Below are 23,051 nucleotides of genomic sequence, written 5' to 3' on the forward strand. Positions count from 1 at the left end.
ATATAGGCAGGGAGTGCCAGGATGGAAGACATTTGGAGTCAGGGTGGATACAATCTGTAGGGATGTGAAACTAAATAAAGCAATGTCAAGACCCAGGGGACAGTCAGAATGGAAAGATGACAAGACACCACAATTAATTAGAGCCTTTGAAAGCTCAGAGGAAGCAACCTAACTAGCCTGTGTGGTTCAGGGATGGTTTTTACAAGAAACTCACATTTAATCAGTGTCAGGAAATGTCTGTATGAGTTTGCCAGATCGTGTGTGTGTTGGGTGAGGTAGGAAAGAGTCTAGAGGGAATATCATGCATGAAGACCTAATAGTGCTAAAGAACATGGCATAGTCAAGGAATGGCAAGAGCCCAGATGAAACCCAGGGGAAGCTTTGGGAACTAGCTGGAGAAAAGACTGGAAAAGTAAGTTGGGGGTATAAGGGCCTTGTATGTATTGTCAAGGAGTTTTTATCCTGGAAGCAACTGTGAACAAATGATTTTATGTAAAGGAGTTAGGTGTTCATATAACTGGTAGCACAGAGCAGGACAGATTAGAGAAGAAGGAAACAGCAGAAGGCATGGATTGGGAGCTATTGCAGGTAAGATAATGAGAGTAGGGATGGAGAAAAGAGGGCAGTTAAACAGGAGGCATACGTGATAGGACTGATGATTAATTTGTTATGGAGGAGAGAGAGGGAGAGACCAGAGGGAGGTGGAGAAGAACAGAAGAGAAAAAGGAAGAAAGAAAAGGAAATAAACATTTTTTGAAGGTCTAACATGTGATAGCCCTGTTAATATGTTTCTATTTTCAGGTGAGAAAACATATTCAGACAAGTTTATCCGAAGCCACCGAGGTGTTAGTCAACAGTTAAGGCAGTTTTCAAATTCAGTCCTCTTAGACCACAAAGCTCCTACTCTTTCCTCCACACCATATTGTTAAAGATAAAGCTCAAATTTTGGGTACAGGTGAGAAAATGAGTACTGGTACCATTTATAAGAAGAGAAAAAAAGAGCTGGTTTTAACCAGCTCTTTTGAAGTAGCTGTGATGACACCAGTGAAGATGACCTCTGCGAGGTTAGACATATGGGAGCAAAGCTCAGGAGAGACACAAGGACTTAAGACCACCGTAAGACTGTCTTCTTTTCTATTCTTGAGCTAAGATGTTGGGTTATGCCTTGGGAAACAGCTGAGATTGCCTATGGAACCATATGGAGTGTGAAGAGAGGGAGGACAAAAAATGAATTGCTCAAATGGATCAAAGATGAAAGGTGGAAGAGTCTGGGGCATCTTCCCTGGTGGCATCAGTTCATCGGCCCAGCTGGCTTGTACCCGCAGAAATTTGGCTCCCAGGCCTCAGACAGGCTTGAGTGACAATAGCAAGGGGTCCTTTTCTTCCTGTAGTGAGCACTCAATAAATGATCACTGTTATTATTATTGTGGTTATGATTCTGCATGGAGCAAAAATCAGCAACTATTTTTCAATATATATTCAACTATATTTAGTACAGTCCTCTTCCGAGGCAGGAATATGGGATAACATGATTTCCTGTGGTCCTTCCCAGCTCCATGGCTCCATAATCCTCCAATTTAATATGTAACTAGTGAATAAGAACTATCTTGAAATGTTGATTTTTGGCACAGAGTCTATCATTATACTTCCAAATTTTATTGGGAAATATTTGAAGCCAAAAGAGACTTTCGTGTTGTTGACTTTAAAAAAAGCTTCGTTCATATTCATCTACAAGTATTCATTTAACACTTGCTCACATAAATAGTCCTATGCTAGGTGCAATGGAGAAGCCAGGTAAGTACAAAATCTCATCCTCGGGCAGTTTGTAATCTATTAAGAGGGGATGATAAGCATATCTTTCAATGGAGTGGGTGACTAACCACAGTCAAGAAGCCTGAAGGTAGCCTTGAGATTGGGTTTGGTTTAGATAGTCAGAGATAAGGCAATTCCAGCAGAAAGAAAAGGGGAATCTGAGTAGAAAAGAAAAAGGACAGATAGCCCAGGTGTGTTTTAAAAGCCAATTAGCCCAAGGGAAGCAGGGCACTGGCGAGGAATGGCCTTGAAGGCTAAGTTAGAAAGCAAACGAAGAGTTACAGGTCAGAAAGCCCATAATTGCATTGTCATGCATCCACTCAGACTAGGCTCATCCTAGACTTTTCACAGGGATGCCATCTTTTCTATATAAAGTGGCATCTATGGGTGATTTGCTCCCATTCCAGCCTCTTGAAATGATTATTTTGAAAGAAGCAAGTTTACCATTTTTCCCCAGCTATTGGAGAAACCCATACACTACCACATAGATTGGTCACTATTGGAGTTCTGTACATTATCCGGAACTTTTTACCATTACTAGAACGTCTTCCCTTTACTCTCTTCCCCAAAGCCATGAAGCCAGCCCCAGATGCTGCCATCTTAGGAAGCAGAGGCAACTGATTCTGAGGACAATTGATGATTGAAATGCTGTCTGATTTCTCCTCCGCATGGCTCCTAATCCCTTTCCTCAGTAATTTGTATATGTTCTATTTATCTGGGATGAAATCCCCCACAGAGGGGCCTGGGGCATACTCTGTTTTGTGTAGCTCCTGGATGGCCAAGGAAGGGGCCTTGGGAGAGGTTTCTTAGATACCAAATAACACATAGATGATTTATACATAAATGAGTCAGAAATATGGAGATTAAGTTTTCGCTGAGATGCACATGAATTAAGGAGAAAAGTGTTTGAGGCAATTTAAAAAGAAATGCCATGAAACTTAAAGCATATGGAAAATAATACAAGATGTTGAAGAAATCTCAAAACGGGATGGGGTTTGGCCTAAGGAGTCCTCGGAGCCCCTCCCCATTTCACAAAATTCTCATCATTTGAAGAAATTAACATGACTTTAGAGACTGGCTGAAAAGGGTCCATCTCTCAAGGTTTGACTGGCTCATCCCTAGTCTAATTGTTCACATTTTAATTTTTTTGTTACCTTGTTCTGCGGTTCATGTCTAAATACTCGAAGATGTTTATATTGCATACATTCAGCTTTAATTGGCCCTTAAAAGAAGGTGTTGATTAGAATCTGCTCAACATCAACAGCTAGCTCACACAACATTCTGTAATTACTGTTTATTAATTTAGTTCAAGTGGCATAGTTGAAAGCCCTGTTCAGATGGGAGAAGTAAATTGTCACTGGTATTGAATATGTAAATTATGTGCATTGTAAATTTCCATGAAGAAATGTTTAAAGTTAAATGCTGTGCACATAAACCCTTCTGGTTTTATCTAACCCAACCCTTGGAGTCGAATCAGGTCTTTACTTAGAGAGCACATGGCGGAAGAACCCTATGGGGGGGTGGGCCATGGCCCCAGGGAGGTGCATCTTACCTTGAGTTTGTAAAATGAGATTTTGTAATCAAGTTTTGTTGTGTGTGTTCCTTTTTTCGTGAAACAAGGCAACGCTAATGTGCTCTCTTTATCTTTGTTCACAAAGCCCTTTGATGGAGTCTCCCAGCAGATTTTCTAAGGCTGTTTGGCAACCCAGCAAATTCCCCTGCTTCCCTAAGGAAGCTTCTAGATGCTGTTGGGTGGCATGGTGCAAACAACAGGAATTGAAGACTGCTTTCCTTCAGCAAATAGCTAAAATAAGTTACTGTGTGTGTGTGTGTGTGTGTGTGTGTGTGTGTGTGTGTGCGCGCGCGTGCGCGCGCGCGCGCGCGCACGCATGTGTCGTTTTCTTCCCCTAGAATATCAAAAAAGATGGCAGAAACGGGGGCAAATTCTCCATTGGCATTGTTTGTTGGAGCCCAAACCATCTGACCTCCGGGAGCTGTATGATAGGCTCTGAGCAGCCCCTCCCAGGAATGAGTGTGGTTTAATCTGGTTGTGGAAAATTTATTATATCAAAGATTGTCTTAGATTCTTGCTGTATTTAGGTAGAAGTAAGTAAAGTTTTCTTTGAAACATCAAGAAATGACCAAAATACCTTGCTTTTTTCTGTACCAATGGTGCTTTGGGCAAGTTACTTAATCTACCTGTTTCTTGGATTCTTTACCTATGAAATGAGGAAGACGATAGTACCTACTTTATGGAGTGGATGCAGTGATTAAATGAGATGATACCTGCTCAGTGCTTAAAACAGGCCCTGCCCAAAATGTGGGGGCAATAAATGTTAACTATTATTTGTCCCTGTAAAAGTTTGCATGTTAAAACTGGAGCCCCAGATGCTTTTATACATTCATTAAAAGATTCCTTTTCTAGAGATTTCTGATTATTTGGGGAGAGTCTTAAATGCATGACTAATCAGAAAAGATACTTTTAAAAAATAGAGAGGAAAACCAAGGGTTTTGTAAGTGTGAAAATTCAGTTGTAACTTTTTTTCCTAAAGGTTGAAAAGAGTAGTTGAGGCAAAAAGTACATCTGGCTCCTATGTCACTGAAGCCCACACATGCCCATTTGGGGGGGGCTTTCTGGCTTTGTACAAGTTTTTCAGCCCAGATGTTGGATGTTTTCAATTTTGTAGAATCTGACTATAAATGAACTGAAAGAAAAAATGGCCCAACTGTTACTGGGACTAATTATGATAGTTCCAAGGAGAATGTGCATGCTTTCACTTTTCCTTTATGAAATGTTCCTCAAGAAAGCCTTTTGATTGAAATAAGCCTTTCAGATGATAGCTGACATTTTCAGTAATAATAATCCTCCTTCAGATTCATAAAGAGGAAGTAATGGAAATGCAAAGTGCTTTGCAGATGCTGCCTTGTTTATTTGCATTACCCTCCTGTGTGGCAGGTGGCAAGAATTATTCTCCCTGTTTTACAGATGCAGAAACTGAGGTAGTGAGAAATACAAGCACGAAGCAGAAGCATGAAAGTTCTAGAGCAGGTCAGTGATAGAATAGGGAGGCCTTATAATCTGATGGAACTAAATTCAATCAAGTTAGCAGCCATCTACTAAGGACACTCATGCTAATGAGAGCTCCCGTCAACCAGACGAACTTGCCTTCATGGATCAGATGTGTTTCGGCTAAGTTGTCTGTTCACTGCTATAAAGTAAATCCCATGTTTCTATTCATGTCTTTTGAAAAGACAAGGGCCCCCAAATTGCTCCCATAGTTAGAGTTCAACATTTTTGACATGGGAGAGAGCTAAAAGTGGTTACTCAGGCTGTGGCTATTTTTAATCACTCCACCTCCCACCCCACTCCCACCTCATTAGTGTTTTGAGAAGTTGGGAAGAAAGATGGTATGGAGCTGAGAGGACAATGCAGTATTTTATCCCCTTTGGTGTTCACTCTGAGCAATCTTCCTTTAAGTCACCAGGAGTTCTGCCCAGCCAGAGCTCCTCCCTCCCCCCAGAACAGATACTTAATACCCCTAGAATTTGGCTTTGCATCTCCCTTGGGTGATACTAAGCTGTATTTTCACAGATCACAAGTAAGCAACACTGTCTTATTCTTGGTTTAATTTCTTAAAATATTTTGTTTCTTGATCTTTGCCAATCAGTGTCCTCCTTGCATGCCAGATACAGACTGACAATGGGAAGAGGTAAGTAGGGAGATGAGCAGGGAGTCTCTGCCTTCAAGGAGGTTGGAGCTCATGCCAGTTAGGGGGAAAGAAGCAAATCAACATGGAGAGGCACCTACCCCTTTCCTATGGGGGCTTCAAGGGGAACTGTGGAAGAATGGATAGGAATTAGCCAGGTGAAAATGTAGTGGGATGGTGTTTCAGACAGAGGGCATGGCATATGCAAAGGCTTAGAAACTTGACAGAGCTTGACCTCCAGGGAGCTGTGAGTAGTGTTATATGGCTCTCATGTACAGTGCACACCCAAGTTGACTGGATGTAGAAGTGGAGATGAGTGGAAACCAGGCTCAGAAAGTTCTTTAGTCCTGAGGAATGTTTTCCTGAAGACCATAGGGCATCCCTGAAAGCTCTGATATGACAATGATTTGAGCTGAAGTCTTCCAGTTCTACAGAACCAACTGGTTCCCTACTTTGCCAATGGGGTAAATATGCTGTATATTTATGTTTATTAGCCAAAGACACAGATCCAATAGGATGAGTTTGTGTGTATCTCTGTGTGTGTGTGTGTGTGTGTGCGCGTGCACGTGTGTGTATTTTAAGGGACTGGTTTGCGTAATCCATGATAACAGAGGCTGGCAAGTCCAAAATCTGCAGGATGGACCAGCAGGCTGGAGACCAAGGAAGAATTGATACAGCAGTTCAAGTCTAATGGCCATTTGCAGGCAGAATTCCTTCTTGATCGAGAGAGGTTATTCTTTTGTTCTCTTCAGTTCCTCAACTGATTGGGTAAGGCCAACTCCATTATGGAGGGCAATTTGCTTTAGTCAGAGTCCACTGATTTAAATGTTAGTTTCATCGCAAAATACTCTCACAGAATCATCCAGAATGATGTTTGATTATATTTCTAGACACTATGGCCCAACCAAGTTGATGTATAAAATTAACCATCACAAAGGGAATATATATACATTCACACAAGTGTAGTATTCCTACACTTCTGTTTTCCATAAGACTCCGTTCATTCATGTATTCTTTAAAGATCACTTACTGAGTGCCTACTATGTGCCAAGTTCTGGAAATCCACAAGTAAGCAAGATCAACAGTATTACTGACCTCATGGAACTTTCTAGTGAAGCAGGGATTGGCAAATTATGACTCATGGGCAAATGTGGCCACAGCCTATTTTTAAAAGTTAAGATATTTGGGACACAACCATGTTCATTTATTTATGAGTTATTTATGACTAGTTGCATGCTACAATGGCAGCATTGAGTAGTTACTACAGAGACAACATGCCCTACAAATTCTAAAATATTTACTATCTAGCTCTTTATAGAAACTTTGACAATCTCTATATTGGAGAATATAGGCAATAAGGGCATAGACAAATAGACGTATAATATGATGTCAGGTGGTCAATAGCGCTTTGAGGAAAAATAAAGCAGGACAAAAGGGTAGAGTGATGGGGCGCTGTTTTGACATGACACTTAGGAAAAGCCTCTCTGTGAAGATGATATTTGAGCAGCGACCTTAATGGTGGAAGGGAATGCCATGAGAATGCCCAGGGATAAGTGAGTCCCAGGCAGAGGATTCAGCAAGTGCCTGGCATGCTTGAGGATCTGGAGACAACGAATGCCAGGACTGATCTCCAGCAAGTTGTTCTCCCATCGGGTGCATCCAGGATGACCTGTGTTTCACTAAAATTAACCGAGAGATTAGATTCTTGCAGGGTGTGTTGTGAGTTTTTGGTTCTGCAGCATTGGAGACCAAGTCTTGATAGCTTCCTCATTGGTCTACCAAAGCCCAGGTGGAACCAGAGGCTTCCATGTCACTCTCTCTTCTCCTCAGCTCTGCACCGTTGCCGAGTCCAAAATGCAGATTGCTCATCCTGGCCATCCAAACTCTCGGTCCTACTCCAGCCTCCCTTTCTGACATGGCGTCATTGTGTCTTAACCCTTGCAGTTCACACCACCCCCAAGCTCCTTCCCCTCAGAGTTCCAGTATTTCTCCTTCCCTCACACTCCGTTCATCTTCCCTTCAGCTAATGCCATCCTTCTGCTTCTGCAATGCCTCACTCCGTCTTTCTCACTTGCTCTCTCCACTTCTCTCTCCCTCTCTCCCACTCTTCCTTCCTCTTTCCCTCATACCTCCAAGTCCCCTCCCACCCATTGCTTGTTCTTGACTCTCTATCAGCATTGACTGAGTTCATCTAGTCCTGTTTATGCTTCTATATCTCTTTTCCCAGTAGCCTATGAGACCCAAACAGCAGAAATTCAGTGGGCGCAACATTGCTTTTCTCTGCAGAAGGAATGCAGTCAAATAAATGACCATCACTCAGCATTTTACTAGAGACTTGTTTGTACCTTGTGCTCTGCAAGGGTCCTAAAGAGACAGCTGTGAATCAGACATAACCTTGACCCTTACAGAGTTCACAAGTATACTAGGGAGAAAACATATAAACAAATGCGTATGGTACAAATGGGTGTTTGTAGAATGTGCTTCAGAAACAGAGACAGGATGTGGCTAGCTCTGCCTAGATGAATTAGGGAAGTTTCTTTGAGAATATGGCATTTTCGTAAGGTCTAGGTGGAAGAAAGGAGGGGGATTCTAATCAGAAGAAGCTGTTTATGCAAAGGTAGAAAGCTGAAAAAGGAGCTGCATGTATCTGAGACTGAGGGAGAAGTTTTAAGTGGTGAAGACAGGAGAGAGTGAGAATGCTAGGACATGGGGCTAGTAAACATAAAATCCTGATGTAAGTAAGCAAGCAAGAAAATAAACTTTATCTTTGTATCTCCCTCACTTAGCCTAGCACCTAGCACTACCTAGAGTTGTGAACACTTGGCAGTGTCTTGATTTGAAGTAAGCAAGTTAAATTTCACTATTATATCCTTAAGACCCACTTGAATGAACATGATATACCAATAAGTTTTTCTATTTTTTTTTAAGTTCATTTATTTTTGAGAGAGTGAGACAGAGCATGAGCAGGGAGGGGCAGAAAGAGAGAGGGAGGCACAGAATCCGAAGCAGGCTCCAGGCTCCGCACCGTCAGCACAGAGCCCGGTGTGGGGCTCAAATACACGAACTGTGAGATCATGCCCTGAGCCAAAGTCAGATGCTTAGCCAGCTAAGCCACCCGGGCACCCTGGTTTGCCAATAATTTTTGTATGTGATAGAGATTACATATCATGATCGCGTTAGACGTATGGATTGCACTGCAACATATATCACAGAATTTTATTGAGCTCACGACCTCAGCAGGTATCTCTCAATGATCTCTGTGGTTTCCTTGGTAGGACCAATTTATTTAATACACCTAAAAAACTTACTGTCCATTAATTAGGAATTATGCTCTGAACTAGAAGAAGCAGGTGAGCCCTCTGCTCCTTTATGCACTGGAGGCTATGGGACAAATGTGACTCGGACCTGTTGGCACTGGGCATGGCTCTGGAAATCTCAAGTTATTCCTGTTCTAGAGACTGTGGGAGGTGTTAAATCAATTTGTGTAGAGTAATGCCTATTTCTTCTAAATCTGAGGTCCATTCTCGTCTTCTCTGAGATGTCAACAATGTCGGTGAGGCTCCTGAGACCTTGCTCTTTCCCAAGGCTCTAGAGTCCCCATGAAGTCTAGAGCCTTCCCTACAGCACCGCTGCTTCCTGTTTGGGCCACCATTACTGCCCAATCACCCTCTCACGCGGAAAGCAACCTCAACACCATTGAATAGGTCCCAGCTTATCCTTTTCCTAGCTATGATCTTTCTTTGTTTGTTTAGTGGAGCATTGGCATTTGTATAGTGTGGTTGTCACTGTACCCCAACAACCTCTGAGAAAATAAATTGACATTAATAGCAATAACTCACACACAAAAAAAGAATTATGCTCTGTGTTTCAGTAACGGAATAAATAGGTTGAAGTCAGGGGATCTACCTGGATTTTTACTTTTATAGGACCCTCACTGGATATTAATAAATTCAGGACAAGTGGATGTGACAAGGTTTCCTTTAGAAAGGACTGTAGAAACAATGACCAATGATGAGTTAGTGTCAATATTTAATTACTAAACGAGGTGAGTATGACCTAATAGCAATGTGATTTCCCAAATAGCCCAAGCCAGACCTTTTTTTTACAAGGCTGTCCATGTGTTCTTGGCAGGAAGCTAACACCATCTTAAAGATGAGTTTGTTCTCTATTAGGTCAATGAGGAGTGAACTAAATATTTTCTCATTGGGTCTTCACATGAAAAAAGTTTAACAGCTTTGAAGAAGCTATTACAGGCAAATGCCTAAAAGAAATACCCATTTGAAAAGTCTATAATTATGTACTTCTATAACAGTGTGTAAAGGGATCATAGTTCCCATCAAGGGTTATTGAGTAAATGGTGAGTTCTTAAGCCAGTAACTGCTTATTTACATGATGGTCGGTAATGGCAATAAAGGAATCATTGCAAGCTGCTGAGTAGATCTTATTCATCCATGTAGTTGGGGCTCATAAGGTGCTGAAGTCTGTTCTCAGACAAAAACAAAGCAAAGCAAAGCAAAGTAAAACAAAACAAAAAACGCTGCAGCAACTTGGAGCAAGGTGAGACACTACTTTCCCATTGACCGGGGGAGGCTAATGAGAGCCAAAGGCTCTCACAAGTGATTTAGGTTCAAAGTGACAGGAAAAGCATCGCTTGAAGGACATCTGCCTTGGACTACTCAGCCTCCATTCTTCTTTATTCTGATAAAAGCCTTTTTTCCTTGAGATCTACCCTACCCACATTGCTCATGACTCTGGTAAGGCTGCCAGTCAAATGGTCAGGCTCCTCAATCAGCAAGTGATCCAAGTAGCACTCTTAAGAGTCCTTTGGCAGATTTGATATAATTTCTGGGAAATAGACATGTATATGTATTTTTTCCTAGGACGGCTTGGTAAAGGTCAGTGTAAGCTTGGAGCTGCTGATGACTTTCTTTACCACCAGGTAGAAACTAAAACTAACACAGAATAAGGTAGAGGTAAGAGATAATGAAAAAGAAATCGGTTTCTGACCACACTGTCTGAGCACCTGGGTGAGCCACATCTGAAGCTAGACTTCATCTTGGCTTCCCAGTTACATGGGCAAGAGATTGCCATTTTATGTTTATGTGGTTTGAATTGAGTTTCATGTCATCATGACTGTTGGACTCCCCAGTGTGGGGTACTCGACTTGTGATTTTTCTTTTTCTCTACTGTCCGTCCACCTCATTTTGTGAGGCTTCCTTAACGTGTCCATCAGATGATGTGCATTTGTGTATTGGGACAGATGATCTCTCACTGGTTGGATTCTGCTGTCAATAGTCCCAGAAAAGATTGTGTAAGAGTGGAATCTAAAGGTTTGGCTTTTTCTGGCTAATGCTCCCTCCATGAGCAGGAATCAACAAGAATTGTCTGACCGCACCTGAATGACAGTCCCAGGACAGAATGTTCCTCCCCATGCTTTTGATTTCATTCCTCTTTAAAATCTTTGTCACATGAATGAGGTTTGTACCTTTTTAACTTTATACTGGATGATTAGCACACAAAGATACTCTGTTGCAGAACATTTTACTTTAATATTTTCACACTTGTAAAAAAAAAAAATGTGGTGCTGGGAATGATGTGCTCCTGAGGCTGTGATTATGGCTGAGAGATCACTCACCATGGCATATGGAATCACACAGTCAATTGCCAGTGCGAAGCCTCCAAGAAGATGAAAAATATAGTTTTAATTGATGTAAGTCTTTTTTTTAATTGTATGATTCCATTTATTTGAAATATCCAGAATAGGCAAATCCATGAGGACCAAGAGTAGGGTATGGTGGCCAGGGGCTGAGGGTAAGGAGGAATGGGAAATGACTGCTGATGAGTGTGGGATTTCCTTCTGAAATGATGAAAATATTCTGGAATTAGTGGGGATGGTAGCACAACTCTGTGAATTTACTAAAAACCACTGATTTATAGTCTTTAAAAGGGTGAATTTTATGGTTTGTCAGTTATATCTTAAAGAAAAATTAGGGGCACCTGGGTGGCGCAGTCGGTTAAGCGTCCGACTTCAGCCAGGTCACGATCTCGCGGTCCGTGGGTTCGGGCCCCGCGTCAGGCTCTGGGCTGATGGCTCAGAGCCTGGAGCCTGCTTCTGATTCTGTGTCTCCCTCTCTCTCTGCCCCTCCCCCGTTCATGCTCTCTCTGTCTCAAAAATAAAATAAACGTTAAAAAAAATTTTTTTAAAGAAAAATTAAATCCTCAGGTGGGGGGGGATGGAAGTTTATTTACCATATCAACAAACATGCATCCTTTCCTCCTTTAAGACTGGTCTTGTCCCTCATGCTCATGAACAACTCGTGCATGTTCATTAAACAGGTACTGATTTAGCTTACTATGATCTAGTTCCTGCTCTAGGTACTGGATGTACATCAGTAAACCAAGCAGATACAATCTCTGCCTTTGTTCTTTTCTTTATCACTCTAATGACATCACCCTCCTAGAAGTTTTTGTATTTTGTTTCCTTTGAAATTTTATTTAAATTCTAGTGAGTTAGCATGCAGTGCAATATCGGTTTTAGGAGTAGAATGCTGTGGTTCATCACTTATATACAGTGCTCATCATAACAAGTGTCCTCCTAATACCCATCACCTTTCTAGCCCAACCCTTGACCCATCTCCCTCTATCACCCCTCAGTTTGTTCTCTATCATTAAGAGCCTCTTATGGTTTGTTTCCCTCTCTCTTCTTTTTTTTCCCCTCCCATGTGTTCATCTTAAATTCCACATATGAGTGAAATCATATGGTGTTTGTCTTTCTCTGACTTATTCCACTTGGCATAACACACTCTAGCTCCATCCACATCATTGCAAATGGCAAGATTTCATTTTTTTGATGGCTGAGTAATATTCCATTTTGTGTGTGTGTGTGTGTGTGTGTGTGTGTGTGTGTGTGTGTATTTATACCGCATCTCCTTTATCCATTCATCAGTCAATGGACATTTGGGTTTTCTCCACAGTTTGGCTATTGTTGATAATGATAAACATCACAGTGCAAGTATCCCTTCGAATCTGTATTTTTGTATCCTTTGGGTAGATACCTAGTAGTGCAATTGATGGATCGTGGGGTTCTATTTTTAACTTTTTGAGGAACCTCCATATTGTTTTCCACAGTGGCTGCACCAGTTTGCATTCCCACCAACAGTGCAGAACTCTTTTTCTTTCTCCACATCTTGGCCAACACCTGTTGTTTCTTGTGTGTTGTTAATTTTAGCCATTCTGATAGGTGTGAGGTGGTATCTCATCATGGTCTTGATTTGTATTTCCTTGATGATGAGTGATGTTGAACATCTTTTCACGTGTCTGTTAGGAATCTGGATGTCTTCTATGGAAAAATACCTGTTCATGTCTTCTGCCCATTTTTTCACTGGATTATTTGGTTTGGGGGTGTTGAGTTTGATAAGTTCTTTATAGATTTTGGATACTAACCCTTTATCAGATATATCACTTGCAAATATATTCTCCCATTCTGTAGGTTGCCTTTTAATTTTGTTGTTTCCTTCACTGTGCAGAAGCTTTTTATCTTGATGAAGTCCTAATAGTTCATTTTTGCTTTTATTTCCCTTGCCTGCAGTGACACGTCTAGTAAGAAGCTGCTACAGCCGAGGTCAAAAAGGTTGCTGTGTTCTCCTCTAGGATTTTGATGGTTTCCTGTCTTACATTTCGGTCTTTCATCCATTTTGAACTTATTTTTGTGTATGGTGTAAGAAAGTGGTCCAGTTTCATTCTTCTGCATGTTGCCATCCAGTTTTCCCAACATCATTTGTTGAAAACAGACTGTCTTTTTTTTACATTGGATATTCTTTCCTGCTCTTTCAAAGATTAGTTGACCATATAGTTGTGGTTCCGTTTCTGGGTTTTCTATTCTGTTCCATTGATCTGAGTGTCTGTTTTTTTTGCAGTACCATACTGTCTTGATGACCACAGGTTTGTAATATAGCTTGAAGTCTGGAATCATGATGCCTCCAGCTTTGCTTTTCTTGTTCAGAGTTGCTTTGGCTATTTGGGGTCTTTTGTGGTTCCATACAAATCTTAGGATTGTTTTCTCTAGCTCTGTGAAAAATGCTTGTGGCATTTTGATAAGAGTTGCATTAAATGTGTAGATTGCTTTGGGTAGTATAGACATTTTCACAATGTTTGTTCTTCCAATCCATGAGCATGGAATGTTTTTCCATTTTTTTGTTGACATAAGACTTTATAGCTGAAAAGAAGCCTTTACAATGGAGTGAATGAAAATGCAGGATTTTGGCAAAGCCCAAAAAAAGTGTTCAAAAGAGTAAGTGACTGCAAAGTCACTAGGAAATGAGATTGCCCCAAATTAGGCTTCAGTCTAATTTTTCAGTAAGCAGAGGTATGGAGTTAAAAATCAAGAACCAGACTGAAGTCTTTTGAGAAACATGGATGCACTGGGTGCTCCTGGGGTCTCAGGATTGAGGTTCAAGCATCAGGGGTTGGATGACACTCTTCCCAAGTATGGGTTCTGATCTTAGCTGGGAATGTCATACTCTCATTTTGCTTGGTGTTTTTTTCAAGATTTCTCAGCAAACATCATCATTTCTGCAGCAGCAAGGGGCCAACAATGAGCACACGTTTCTTAATCTTGCTCAAGATGTGGAAAGTCTTAACTGGTAGAGTGAGAAAGACAACTGAGAGCCGGGGAAAGTGGCTGTCTCCATAATGGGAATCAATATCGTTAGTTGGAGGACTTCTTTAGTGTTGTGCATGTGGTCTAGAGGAATGCAGTGCTTATCGTGGGATAATAAAAATAAAGAAGTTGTGACAGAAATATACAATAGGAAAAAATAAAGCTGAATAACAGATGGTAAATCTAGAGGAAAGAATAGCAGATGACATACATTAAAAAAAAAAAAAAAAGGAAAAAAGATGCCCAGGAGAAGGGCAGAGGTGGAGGAGAGCCAGCAAAGGATGAACAAGGGCAAATTGGAGAAGTCTGTTGATGTTTGTCATGTGTATAATCCGAGATTCCCCTGGGATGCCCATGTCAGTCACTTCAAAAGTTTTTGAGGAGTAGCCCATGAGTGTATGAGTGCCATACATTTTTTTTCCTCCATGCCTACTTTACAATGTTCTTTCAATAGGAGACTTAAGCTGAAATTTTACAAACAAGTCTCAAACTTAAATCTTTTCACTTGCCTTTGGGAATCTTAAATCATTTGGGCAAGAATGCTGGAGAATAGAGGATAAAGGAGTAGTGCTTTTACACAGAGTTGGTTCTGTCTTGTTATTGATTTACAAGTTTAATTTCCATCAGAATAGCAGAATGAGAAAACCTGAGACGTTTCCATTGGCTTCTGAGAGGCCTGGTTTGACTTGGCTGACAGAACAACCAAAATTACCTAGGGGTCTTCACGTATAACTAAAATTCGGGAATGGATGCTTTCTCAGTGGTTGTCTGTTGTTCTCTTATGATGCTTGCTAATGGTTTCATAAACCAACTACTGCCCTCTCTCCTGCTTCACCCTCTCTCCTGTACCTCCCTCAGTGCTTCCCAGATTGCTACTACCATCCTTTGTCTCTCTTTTTTTTTTTTTCCTTTCTTTAGCTCATCTCTGGGTCACAGCAGCCCTAGAAATGGGGGATATTTCTTCCAGGGCATATTATGTAGTGGTCCCAACCACCATGACTGTAGTAACCATGATGCTCAGAATACTTTCTGTTCCTTAGCATGAATTTATGATGCTATGGTCTACACCATAGACCGTTCAGAACTCTAAAGCACCATTCAGCACCATTCAGAACTCTAAAGTCTCCATCACAAATATGAGGATTTGGTGCATACATCTTCTTGAAAAGCAAGTGGGCCAGTGATTAGCCTAAACTGATTCCTTGAACGTTTAGTCCTGTACAAAATCCCTGTTACATTTTAGTGAAGAGTTTATTGTCTACTTGATACCTTAATAAATGGTATTGTACCCTGCACAAAGATCATTACAATTCAGTGGCAGGGGAAACGAAAGCATCCAGCCAGTATATTTATTTTGAATATTAGTTTTATAGAGGGGAAAGTATAGAGATGCTATCTGTTCAAGTCCTAATGGAGCTGCTCCCATTCCTCAAGGGGTTATCACATAGTATCAGAGAGATCCCAATCTTTAAGATTATGGGATATAGAGTAATTAGGCTTCAATGTCTTTAGGAGTGGTTTTTTTTCTTTTTCTTTGTAAAAAGAAATGCCTCTTTCCAGATGTAGAACTGAAGTATCTGTTGCTTCTGATGTTGCTGTCAGAGGCCAATTGGGAAGCAAAGTATCAAATACAATGACTCCTTTGAATTCCCTTGCAAGAGGCAGAACACTCCCAGCCTCAAGATTCCGGTCCTTCTTGCCTTAGTGTGTGGAAAAAAGCAAATCCCTTCCAACTTGAAGAAAGAGTCTTCCTCCTCCCCACCCTTGCCCCGACCTCTGAACCCAGCCGAGTTCTGCTATTTCTTAGGAAATGGTTTGGTTTAGAAGAGTGGCATTTGAAGGTGAAAGAGAGAGAGATTAGAGGAATTTGAGCCTGTTTTCACAATTCCAGTTGGGATGTTGGAGAAAATTTCTGTGACATTTAAACTGCCAGTTACTTTATTAGATTTTCATTTCTAAAGCAGAACTAAGTAAGTGCAGTCAGTCAATGATTCCAGCCAAAATAATGTGCATGATTAGGCTCATTAAGAGTCTTTCTTCCCTTAACTGAAAAGTTTTAAATTCTGGCTTTGAGTGGAAGCACCGTGGAGAATCGAGTGTGGCAAAGTTTCCCATTTCAGTTTCAAATGCGCATAAGCATTTTGTGTGTGTGTGTGTGTGTGTGTGTGTAAGGAGTCAAAACTTTGGGACTAAAAAATAAATAATAAAGTGCTGAGTCATTGCTGTTCTTTTTTTTGAATGTTGGGTTTTCTAAAAAAAAAAGGGGGGAGAGAGAGAGAGAGAGAGAGAGAGAGAGAGAGAGAGGAGAGAGAAGTGTGGAAGTGGGTCACTTTCGGAAGTTTTAGACCATATAGTTTTGAAAGCAACCGTGTTAGCTTTCAGTACCTGACGACAAAGCAAGACAGCTAGACGGGACACAAGTGAGAAGTGTCTTCTGTGTTTCCTTCTCTTCCTCCCCGCCCTGCACCTCTTTAGAATATAATTTAACTTAGAACACATGTAGATTAGATCAGGGAAAATGTGGATGGGGACAGTAGGTTCAAATTTTTCTTGCGGTTTTCTTGTTTACTTATTTGTTTTCCTACCGGCTATTTTGGGGTTAGGGGGAAGGGGTTGTGCATTTTCAAGATGGAATTGCTCTCTGAGCCTTCTTTTATTATCTTTGAAATTAGATTCTTCTCAATTATTCAGGAGCAGATTATCTAGCTTGCAGACTATCTGGGTATTTTGTTTCTTCCCTTTCCTCTCTCCCCTTTGCCAGTGTTTTGACAATTTCCTCATGCTGCTGACATCCACAAAATTGACCATAAAAGGAGAAAGGAAACATCCAATCAGTTTTGTTTGTTAATTGCCCTGGTACAATTTGTTCAGAAAGAAACTAAGATATAGACCAAACCGGAGTTTGAAGATTATCTGTGAATCGAATCTTTCCATACTTTCTGTAAGCCTCATTTGTACAGATAATCGAGGGTTGGCAGAACTTCAGAGAAGTATCTCTTAAGAGAGATCAAACACTTCTCAAAACCCAGCTCCCTCTGAAATGGCAAATTTTTTCATTCCCATGGGAAAGTCATTGCTTAGAGAAGCAAAGAGACAGAGGTGCTGAGAGAGAGAGAGAGAGAGAGAGAGAGAGAGAGAGAGAATTCCTCTGGCCTGATCTACCTTTGATGGGACAGACTCAATAGAAACTGGCTAGGTTGGTGATTTGTTCTGGGCCCAGAACTGTGTCTAAACATGTGTGCATGTGTGTGCACACGTGCATACTTGTATAATACTTAAATCCACCTTGAGGCAAGATGCCAGGAGAGAGATATGGAGGTCAATGCCTATGAGCTGCATGTTTCTTCTTGATAATGAGAGCTCTCTCCACCCCCCAGCCCCTCACTCTCCACTCTTTTGGGTTCAGGGGCTGCTCTTCTGACTCTGACCACCCAGTGGTGTGAAACTAATGATTAACCCTTTGGCACCAATGCTGGAGAATTTGCTACACTAATTGGTAATGCAAAACCCATTAGTGATTAGTGTGGGGATACTCTGTGAGTCCAGGTGTCAGAAGGTTAATGAAAAATTGAGTATTGTATTTTGCTGGGGGATTAAAATTTTTCGGATGGGTGATGTCTTTTTCTCCTTTCTGCCAGCAGCTGAAGTTGAGCACCAAGCCACTGGCTTCCATGGGCTGGCCTGCTGGCGGCAAGTCTGGTCGGATTTGATCTGGAAGATCAGAAAACCTTTGTCACCAAATCCACACAAACACCATCTAGAAATATCCTTCACAGTTCAGAAATAGAGATGGCTCCCAAGGGCCACATTAAGAAGTAGATTTAATTGCCCAATTATTGCAAGAGTTGTGCCTGCAAATATATTTGTTAATTGAAAAAAAAAATTTTTTTTTTGCCATATTTGGGCTCCTGGAAATGGATAAGAGGGAAATTTATTAGAGAACTTTATTTGGACTGGAGGACCCATTTGTGCAAGTACATTCCTTATTAATAGGTCTTTGTTCCTGCTGTAACCCTCAGCCAGGTATTTTGAGAGGCATACTCATTTTCTTCTAAGTCATATCAGCATAGTAATCACTTTGGCTGAAAACCAGCTGCCATTTGCATGTTTAATAAAAATATAACACCAATACCAAATTCAAAACTATTTTTCCTTTTAGGCTAAGACTTCGAAATAACCTGGTTCCCTGCATCTACCAGTAATGCTGTTTACCCTGGGTTGAGGTCTTTAAAATAGGGAGAAATGCGAAAACAGTTTGATCACTCTTTCTTTGCCCTATCAGTCACCAACCATCTCTCTTAATTATGGTGTAAGGACATTTACATAACCAGGGGGAGGGTCCTATAACTACATTTCTATTATGCTTGGCACTTGTGTGAAAGGATATTATATTCATGCGCATTAGAGATTGCTTATAAAAGATCAAGACAATAATAGCCGATCAGACAATAAAGGTCTCTTTTCTCCTCCCAGACAGGCTGTCTCTGACAGAAGAATACAGTTCATCAAAAGTGTCTGCAGGTTGTCAAACTCGGGGAGGTTTGGGGACCCTCTGAGGCTGTCATGGTCAACAAGAAGATTTTCTGTCGGGTTTTGCCATCACTCACCCTGAGGAAATAATCACTCACTACATTCTGCATGTTCTCATGATAGAGCTCTCCATTTGAGAGAAAAGAGCCATTTTATCAAAGGACAATATAGCCCTTCTCTGGGTCCACGTAGCTTCCATTATCAGACCATAATAAATCATATTTATGTTCTCAGTTAATAAGACTGATTACAATGCAGGTTTCAGACGTGGGAAAAGCAAAGCAGGTGAAAAGATGTTTTAATGAAAATATGATAAGAAAACAGCTTCTTGTGAACATTTTGCGCTATTATTCGTAATGATTACAGACAATTTTTGATGCATCTTCTTTAGCAATGGTTTAAGCTGCATAAATTGGCTCGCTGGTAGATAAGTAAAAATGATAAGAAAAAAATCATGAAATTGTCTTATGTTGTCTAGAATCATTATGTACATAACAAGTGCAAAATGGGTCTAATGTATGTGCTGGGGACGGAGGGAAAACAGATTTCTCGGGGAAAGATGGTTTGGGTATTATTCAAAATGATTTAGAAATTTTCTCATCTCACTTATTAATAGTCTGTGTTCCCTGGACTTTGGGGGTGCCCAGCACTAATTTCATCTCTGTAAATGAACCAACAACGTTACCTCTTTTATTCAGTCTCGAAGTTGTTTTTCCTCTTCTTCCCTCCTACCCCCCTCCCTGACTTGGAGCCCAGTACAAAGAGACAAAGAGATATATATTTTCTACTCAATGTTTGTACAACTGCCATTAGTGCTAATGGGAGTTAAGTGCTCCTTGGGCAGAGAACAGACCCCAAAGTTTAATATTGAAGGGTACCTTATTAAAAAGGTCTGGACATTTTTAGCTTCAGTGAGTTCAATTACATTAAAGAACCAACTTTCTAAATTAGTGCAAAAAGAAAAAGAATCAGATAAAGTATTGAAATGGCTTTAGCCTCTAACTGTGTAATTCAGAAGAGCAGCCTATGGCTGAGGAGTTGGGGTGTGCAGTCTGTCGTGTTCATTTGCACTAACTTACGGATTTGCTCGCGTAACAGATAACGATTCCAGGTTAGCACCCACAACACTCGGAGCAGCCCTTTCTACATCTTTGATGAGGATGTCGTTATTCTTGGCTTGCAGGTTTCTAAAAGACAGTGAGGCTTTTTGTAGCCCATGTTATTCCGGACGGTGGTATTCTGAAACATCGGATTAACACAATTCACCCCAGATTTAGCAAGTGGTTGGGACATTTTCTTTATGTGGGGGGAGAGGGGATTGGCAGGCCTCACTTTGTACACTTACGAGAGGGTCTTTTAAAATTTGCTTGTAGAATGGCCGCTGTTATGAACTGAGAAAGCGAACATTCTTCGTAATGAAGTTGTCACAGCTAGACTGCTGGAGAAGACACAATATAGACAGCACTGTAAACTCTTTTTACCAAAAGCAAGCGTCACCAGGATCAGAGTCTCTATTGTACTCAGAGATGCTTGGATTGTATTTTTTTTCTAAGCCAGTTTGCACTAATGTGAGATATTGGGCAACTTGGTGATGTCAGTGATGCCTCACAGATTAACTTCACAAGTCAGAAGAAAAATTCATGGGGAAAATAGATGATTTTAACTGATAAAGGTAGGCCTGTACTTATGGATGTATGCGTGTGCCTGTGCAGGGGTCCCATGTTTTTCTGCAATATTTCTCTTTTTCCCGAAATTAAAAACCTATTGAGATTCAGTCCCCTCCCCCTAGATCATTGCTTTCTTTGTTGGCAATTTCTCTTTGTTCTATTCTAACTTGGGTGGAGGAGGGGAGAGTGATTGGCCCCATGTCAGTCACATTGTCTGACTTTCACAGAAATAACTGCCAAGACTTTTGCTGCCTCTTCCTTTGATTTTAGCCCTCACTCCATTTTTCTTTTCATAGGTTGACCAAAAAATATTGCCTGCAAGAGAATTCTGTAATGCCACCATATATCTAATATCTATGAGGCGTTTTGTTTTAGCGTTACTGGACTTAACCACAAAAGACACTTGACATTGATAAAGAATCTGTCAAGTCCAGCCTGATCAGCGTACTGAAATCGCTCATGACAGGGAAGACACTAGCCCCCTAGAGCAGTGGTAGATTAGGAGAAAAATGATTAGGGCCTCGTGGTTGCGAAGCCATTTCGTGTTGGACCGCATATATGGAGCCAAATGTGTTTTACTTGCCACACTCCATTAGCATGTGTGAAACAGTTGGGAAAATGGCCATATGATTAGACAGAAGGAAACCTGGATCTTCACATTGGGACTTGTTACTACTGAATAATGTCTATGCAGGAGGGATTGCTTTAGAGTGTGCTAATTTCTTGTATAATGGAAAAGAAGTGGCATTCGTGACTAGCACCTATGTAATTTGGTCATGGACAGTGCCTCCAAGTCCGCCAATTTTCAACATTTTTTTTTTTTAAAGCCTTGGTGAAATCCACGTTTTTATTGGCCGGAAGTTTCAGGATGTTTGACTCCTAAAATTTCCTCTCTCAATGTCTCTATTGAAACCAGTAGACTACATTTTCCCAGGGCCCAAGCAATCTTTGTGTGGCTAAGAAACAAAACAGAGGGCTGCCTCGAGATGAAGACTCACGTCTGGTGTAGTTCTTCTAGTTTACATTAAATTTTTTTAAAGAGAGAACGTCATTGAAAAGCTGACTTTAAGGATGAAAAGATAAGACAGACTCAGATACAAATGAAATTCCCAGCAATGCTTAAAACACCATGACTGCAGCACTATAAGGAAAAGACAGAGTAGGCAGGATTTTCCTCTTGGGGGTAATCTGTTGAAAACCTACACAGAATGAAAGAAAATCTATTGTGGGAAAGAAAGATAGCCTTCTTGAATGTTGCCCGCACAATTATGTACCTAGGCGTGTTAAAGCTCCTCAGAACAAAATCTTGTCCCGCATATGACTGGGGAATTATTAAATGTTGACTATTAAATCTTTTAGTTAGTTTCATACTGTGTTTATTTCTCCAGAATGATGAATATGCAGATTTAAAATTGAACGCCTCTGTTCCCAAGAAAACGATAAAACCAAGTCCTTGCCGAAGTCTAGCATTTACAGATGGGCTCTCCAAAGGGATGACTCACCCCAGCAGGCGGCCACAGTGTCAAGTAAAAACTTTGCCACCTCCCACCTCCATGGAGAGGGACCATGTGGACTGGGAAACTGCAGGGACTTTGACGATGGTCCCTGGGCACTTGTGCAAAACTTTGGCCTGATTTAGTAATTGTGGATAACTTTACCCAGCCCCAAATCCAAGCAGAGGCAGCAAATAGACATTATTTCCAAGAGCAGGAAAGGGCGAGGACAAACCAAAGGGCAAGGGAAAGAGGTGGCGGTCCCTGGACAGACCAGCAAGACAGGCAGTAATTAGCGCAAAACACCCACCTGTGTCATTTTTTCTCGCACTTTCTCAGCTTGTCAGGCCCCCAAAGCTTCGTAGTTGGTCCAAGAATTCTATGCAGTCCTCCCTTGTGGCCACACAGAATGTGTTTGCAGTATTGAAGGCCAGCCCAGGACTAATTTTGAAGAGCGAATCTGGGAAACAGCTTAATTTCATTTCCTTTGGGATTTTTCTGGGACAAAGTTAGAAGTTAAGACAAATTGAGCAAAATAGCAGTTAAAGGCAGAGGCTACTTTGAGCAAAAGGCTGCCACGTTATCCTTGTCCCCAAAATTCTATACCGGAAGGAAGTTTAATGGGTTTTCAGTAAATGGTGGGAAGTTCTGATGCTACACCACGCTGTTTTGCAGCCCCTGAGATGCTGGCGTGAACCGTGGGGTCTTTAATTAGAGTGCCCTCTTGAACATCCAGGAGAAAGGCATGGCCAAACGTACATACTGACTTGTGGTTCTCAATTTCACGAGTGTTTGATGAGCACCTACTATGTGTCAGGTACCATGATGCACAGAGCAGGTCTTCTAGACCAGTGTTCTTCCTGCCACCCACACACTGCTTCCGTGGGATGATTGACCCACAGTCAGTGCCTCTGAGTTTGTAGGTCTCAGGTCAAAAATAGCCATTTTGGCGGAAACTCCAAAACACGAATATAAGTGAAAGGCGTGCTTACCTTTTCTAGAGGAGTCAGTAGACAACGACATACGTAAGAACACAGGCTTGGAAGTTCTGGTCTAACCATGGCTCCTTTGCTTTCCGGTCGGTTTGTCCTTGGGCAAGTTGCTTAATCTAAGTCTCAATTTCTTCATCTGTAAAATGGGTATAATAATATGACTTATTTTCTTAGCATTGTTGGGAGCATTA

The 23,051-nt window shown here is 41.2% G+C and overlaps 2 long non-coding RNA genes across 2 annotated transcripts in view; one reads left to right on the forward strand and one right to left on the reverse strand.

Annotated features, from left to right (window-relative positions):
• Nucleotides 1-23,051, forward strand: part of LOC109502437 — a 75,021-nt gene that overhangs the window by 27,385 nt on the left and 24,585 nt on the right. The gene's annotated exons all lie outside the window — the stretch shown is intronic.
• On the reverse strand, nucleotides 13,670-22,356 carry LOC102901024. Its single transcript, XR_440930.4, has 4 exons — nucleotides 22,179-22,356; nucleotides 20,054-20,146; nucleotides 19,788-19,895; nucleotides 13,670-17,889 (listed from the first exon to the last, which is right to left on the reverse strand). It is a non-coding gene; the product is annotated as an uncharacterized LOC102901024 (long non-coding RNA).

Source organism: Felis catus, chromosome C1, assembly GCF_018350175.1.
Source record: "Felis catus isolate Fca126 chromosome C1, F.catus_Fca126_mat1.0, whole genome shotgun sequence".
Lineage (NCBI taxonomy): Eukaryota > Metazoa > Chordata > Mammalia > Carnivora > Felidae > Felis > Felis catus.